General features: G+C 51.8%; 2 long non-coding RNA genes across 2 annotated transcripts in view; both read left to right on the top strand.

The window, feature by feature from the left end:
- LOC106887994 overlaps window positions 1-5,595 on the top strand; it is a 13,327-nt gene that overhangs the window by 4,634 nt on the left and 3,098 nt on the right. Inside the window, exon 2 of the long non-coding RNA XR_001412022.1 lies at window positions 4,627-4,788. This is a non-coding gene — a long non-coding RNA (uncharacterized LOC106887994). The remainder of the gene's footprint in view (window positions 1-4,626; window positions 4,789-5,595) is intronic.
- Window positions 2,111-3,351, top strand: LOC106887993. Its single transcript, XR_001412021.1, has 2 exons — window positions 2,111-2,660; window positions 3,076-3,351. It is a non-coding gene; the product is annotated as an uncharacterized LOC106887993 (long non-coding RNA).

The raw sequence follows: 5,595 nt of genomic DNA, 5'->3' as shown, positions 1-5,595 counted from the left end.
GAGGGAGGGGTGGGTTGGGGAAATATCACGTAAAATGAGAGCTAAAGTTCAGCCCGGAGCTTCTTCCCTCCTCCCCCACGCCCGCGAACCCGCTTTTATTTTTCAATCAGCTAAGATTTAATTAGGAGCCCCCAGGCCGGACGATCTGATATTTTCTCATTAGTTTCCCGTCAGTAATCTTGAGTGTTAGATTGGCTTAAAGGTTGTCAACATTTGACCAATTTTATTTAAGGCAAAGAAATCACGCCTTATAGCTCCGGGACCCGACATCGGGGAAAAAAAAAAAAAAAAAAAAAAAAAACAGAGAAGGAACAAGCTATTCCACACACAGCAATAAGCATCACAAAGGTCAACGCGGACCTTTCTGGCAACATACCCCTCCTCAGCTGCGCCGTGCCATTCTCCTCTCCCGCTCCGCATGGATTCCAGAGTTAGACTCATCACCAGTCACTCCTTGTGGGGCCTAAAAAAACCAAGCAACACAAAACCACCATTGAACAGGCAAGAAGTCACCAGCCCCAGGCACCTCCTCTCTACTTCCCGGCTCACCTCGTCACTCATCCCGTTCCAAAGGCAGCGGGGCGCGCAGGCGGCCGCCTGGGCGCCCCGTGCGCCGCGCGTTGAATCCCGCGTGGGGCGCGCAAGTTAAGAAGGAAGCGCAACCCCTCGCCCTTCCTTTTTGCCCGGGCGGGAGCGTTAATATAAACTGTTTACCAAACCGCCTCTTTCTTTTCTTTACGCGCTGCTGATGGCGCGGAGGGGGCAGGATAAGGGGGAGAAACACGCGTTTGTAGCAGCCCCCGGCAGCGCGGAGGGTGTGTGTGTGTGGATGAAGGGAGGGGGAAGGGGGGTGTTGCGCTCAGGGGGCCCCGCCACCCAAACTTGGTTTGCCCCCGCACGGCCCCGCAAAGGGCAATAAAAGGCACCGCCAAATGAGCGTCACATGGCCCCGGTAATTTATCGGTAGGCCCGCGGTTTGGTGTTGATTGAAAACACGACCGAAGGGGGGGGAAATAAAAAAAAAAAAAAAAAAAAAAGAGCTGACTGCTCAAAGAATGAGAACAAGTCCGCACCACATTTAAAGTTTGCTTAAGCTCTGCTCACCACAGCCGCTGGAAAATAGCAATGCATAATGAATTAGTCACCCAAAGTTATCATTTCTACTAATTTGTCTTCTATGTGAACAGAAGCACTAGAAAGATTTTTAACTGCTCCCCCTGCCCCCTTACAACAGTCCTAATAGCACGCTGCTAGCTACAGGATAAACAGAAAGGCGTGATTCCTGCCCCAAAGGGTCCGCTACTACTTTTTACTGGTAAAAATTGTTGTGGTCTGGAGAACAGAGGTTACCTCCTCAAAATACAAAAGAGCTAAAAATAGTTTAGACCTCCTCCTAAAAAAAAAATAAAAAAAAAATCACCCGATCTGCTGAGATTCCCTCCCATACTCCCCCCTCCAAAGACTTTTTCCCCCCTCAGAGAGCACAGGCTGTTCCGCGCCTTCCTCTGCCGTCCTGCGCGCACACACGCGTGTCGGGCCGCCGGCCCCGCACCCAGCCCGCCCCGCTGCTCGCCGAGGGGCTTCTGCTCGCCGGCGGCTCCCAGGAGGAGAGGGGGACCGGGCCGGGGCCGCAGGGAGCGCTGCTGCCGTGGCCGGGACCGGTCAAACGGGGGGACCCCCCCATCCGCCCCGGCCGGGGCAGCGCCGGGGGCGAGCGGCGGAGGCAAGAGCTCCGGAGCCGCCGGTACGGGCATCAATCGCCCGCCTTTAGAGAGGCACCCCAGCCTCTCTGTACACCGGGGTACTGCAGTCACGTATTTACGGCTCTGAGCGTTATTTTGCCCATTTGAAAATAAAATAAAATAAATAAAATGAAAACCACCCAAACCCACTCACACCCGCGTCTGGTCCCGCCGGCTCAGGGCTGTGCTTAGGTAGAGTCCGGCCAAAAACAACGCTCCGCGGGAGATGCGCGTTGCCGGACCAAGCCAGCACTTGCTCCAATTTATTTTCTTTTAAAAAATGTGCGTGTAAGGGAAGGGGGGAGGGTGGAAGAGAACATTTATCAGAGTACCAGAAGATACCTTTCTTGAAACAAAGGCAAGGGGAATCATCTCAATTGCAAATCCATCAGGCAGAGACCGAATAACAATATTTATAGGAAGGCATTCAAAAATACAATGTGCTTAAATAACAACAACAAATGCTTACTACAGTTGCTACAGCGCAGCTTAATAAAAAATTAGCCTTACTGACAGTCTTGTCAACATCTTAAGTAAATTATCATAGCGATGGTCTTTGGAGAAGAGAACCCACACTCCTTGCTAAAACACCTCCTATCATTAATCTTAAACCACTTGAAGATTATGATGGAAAGAATGGGATCAGTAACCATTATCATCTCAAATTGCTGTTAAAAACTCCGCTGTTTATTTTTGCAACCAAAGCGAATGTATCTGGGAAATGCAGAAAAGGGAAGAAAGGAAAACACAAGAAAGGCAGAACAATTGAGGCGAATCCTGTTGCAACCTCGATGATAAACACATGGAAAAAGCTGTTACTGCTCTGTGGATTGCTGGAATTTGGGTAGACGTTAGAAAAATAAACAAAGAGATGGCTCCGCACCAGTTCTGTAAGCGCACCGGTACACTCAAGGAAAGGTAACTTCTTAAAATTAATTGTATTTTCCTGAATAATCGGTAATTGCCTTTATCTACATCGATCATTAAATAAAGATCAAAACTATTAAAACCGTACTTGCACCTTTCAGTGTTCATACGCGAAAATAAATTAATTTTGACCCTTTCTTGCTCGTATTTTTGTATGCATTGTGTGTTTTCCAATAACCGTCAGAAAAGTCTAATAGGTACAGTATAATTTTAAGAGGCTCCGACATACTCGAAACATTTGCTCAGAGTGAAACCTTTTCATAAGCGACCTGTGATTTTTATTGTAGCCTTTCCTTTTACAATATCATCCCTCTTTTATACGCATTTTACAGATGAAAAATAAAATTCTTTTTTTTTTTTCCCCTTTTTCTTTCTGTTTCCCCCCCTTGTTTCAAACTACTTCCAGGATTTGGCAGAGAAGGGAGAGCCTGCTGATTTAGGGACACCCGACCCGAAACGTTATCAACGGATCTTTACACCTTCAATGAATCCCCAAATCGCTGCGAGCCGGGCACACGCCTGAATACAATCAAAACGCGGGTTTTTGAAGTTATTCTTTCAAAACGCAGAAGTTTGGATGAAGCCTTGAAACAGCACCGTGCACCCCGGCCGGCCCTCCTCTCCCCCCCTCCCCTCCCCTCCTCGAAAGGGTGCCATTAAAGCGGGGCGATGCAAATTAAAAGAAACCAAACAATTATTTTCCCCCGAGCTGAGCTGCGTCTTCCTGTTGTTTCCGCCGTGATTCACGCCGGCAGCGGTGCGCCAGCGGCAGAGCCGCGCTGCTCTTCCCCCTCCGCAGAGGGGGGGACATGGAGGGGGGGGTCGCTCCCGCGGGCGGGCGGGGCGCTGCGCGGGGCGCGCAGGTATGCGCGGCGGGCGGCGGAGCGGGCGCGGGAGCGGGATCCGGATCCGCGCTGCCCCGCTCCCCCGCCGCGGCCCCGCAGTGACCCCAGCCCGGGGCTGCGGAGAGGTGAGAGGGGACGCTGCGAGCCAGCGCAGACCTGGCCCTTTTAAAGCCACAGCTAATCAGTCCTTTACTAAATTAAAATATAGGAACCAGAGGGGAAGCAATTTCGTTGTAAAGAATTACCAGGCGCGCTCCCAGAACGAAATAGTTATTGAAATGAGGACGGCGCTCCCTGCAACGGGGAGATTTGTCACCCAGGAGCGGCTGGGCAAAGATAAACTATAAATTTATACGCAGGCTACGCGCACCCGATAGAGCTGCACGTGTGGGAGGTTGTGTATCACACGCAACGGTAAAATAAGGTTACCGAGTTGCTGAAAAACTTCAGCGCCATAAACTATCCGGCGGGATGATGGTTATAGGACACCAGGCACCGGGTGGTTAATTGCCCACCTAGCTAAAGGCTCGGGATTTCATTATAATAGGGGAAGAAATTAAAGTGGGGAAAAGTGATAAATTTCCCTGTTAATTCATTTGTCTTCGATTTCGAGTTATTCTTTATTCTCTGTAAGAAACAGGGAATTTACTGTGGTATAGAGGTGCACGTAAGTGTGTGCATAGGCACCGGACTCATATTCCATGTACGTGTGTAAAAGTGTGTGTGTAATCTGTGCACACAAACTGGCCCACAAACTGTGGAAAATGGTGACAGTTCCATTTTTCCTCTTTAATTAGGAAATATTCCTTGATTGTCTTGGCACCCATTACTTTTTAATAACTCCATGGAATCGGGAGAAGAAGAATAAGTGTCTGCCACAAATAATCTGCCATAAAGCAATTATTTTACTAGGTTAATATGCAATTGCAAGTGCAGCACAGTAACGGCCATGAAGGGAAAGCGAAAAAATAGAAAATAAAGGGTACTAGAGTAACGATCATATTTGACAGTGCATTTGCTTCAATGGGTCGCGGTGAGAAATCTCTAGCTTTGATAACACAGCTCTGTTACAGCCACATTACAAAGAAACTTTCCATTTTCATGTGTTTCAGGCAGCAAAATACTGGTTTTAGAAGACTGCGAGCCGGTCTCCTGCACGGTGATATAATTAATTTAGGTGCGGGGATCCCAGATCCCAGGGAGAAGGGAAATGACTGATTTGGCCAGAAAAGGCTTCCCTGACGCAGGCGGCGAGGAGCCGCCACCCAAGGCAGGTAAGCTGCCGCCTCCAACTATTTTTAACTGAACAAAAGACTGAGCAAACATCTGACGTCAGGGAGCAGCATCCCCGCGGGGGGGGGGCGGAGGGGAGCGGTGCGGGGCTGTCCCCCCCCCACTGCCCTCCCGCTGCCCAGCCCTGGGGTGGGGGGACACACACACAGACGACACCACACGACACCACACGACAGGACACGACAGGACACAGTCGTCCGCCGGCACCGTGTGTGTGTGTGCCGGGGGTGCCGGGGAGGTGACAAAGAGCAGGTAGGGCGCCCGCTGGGGAAGGTCGGCGGCGCTGAAGCTCCTGCTGAAGCTGGTCTGGAACTTCTGCCTGTCTCCTGACAAAGCGGAGGTTGCTTCTTCCCCCCCCGGGGAGGTTGCTGTGTGTACCTGCGGGCGCGGGGGCCGTGCGGGGACAGCCCCGCGGTGGGCTGGGGGTGACACCCCCCCCAGAGCCTCCCGCATCGCCCCGCACCCAACTTCTGGCCCCGACGGGAGCGTGAACCAAGACGGGAGTCAGCGTGAAGTTCCGCCGTCCGGGGGAGCGCTGGGCTGCCCTGACCGGGGCGGGGGGGTGTGTGTGTGGGGTGTGTGTGTGTGAAGGCGACCGGCCACCCTTCCATGCCCCCCTGCTCCCTGCAACAGAGGAGGGGTCCTCCGCGTCCCCCTGCCTCCCCCGGGAGCTCAGGGGTACGCTGCGGCGCTGACCCCCGCCTCTTTCCAATGGCCGTCAACTTTAGGGATCCTCGAGCGGGCCACCTCCTCCCTCGGCTTGAAACACTCATCTCTCCTCTTCCTCA

Source organism: Calidris pugnax, unplaced genomic scaffold (genome assembly GCF_001431845.1).
Source record: "Calidris pugnax isolate Ruff unplaced genomic scaffold, ASM143184v1 scaffold56, whole genome shotgun sequence".
NCBI lineage: Eukaryota > Metazoa > Chordata > Aves > Charadriiformes > Scolopacidae > Calidris > Calidris pugnax.
This window is presented reverse-complemented; position numbering and strand designations above follow the sequence as displayed.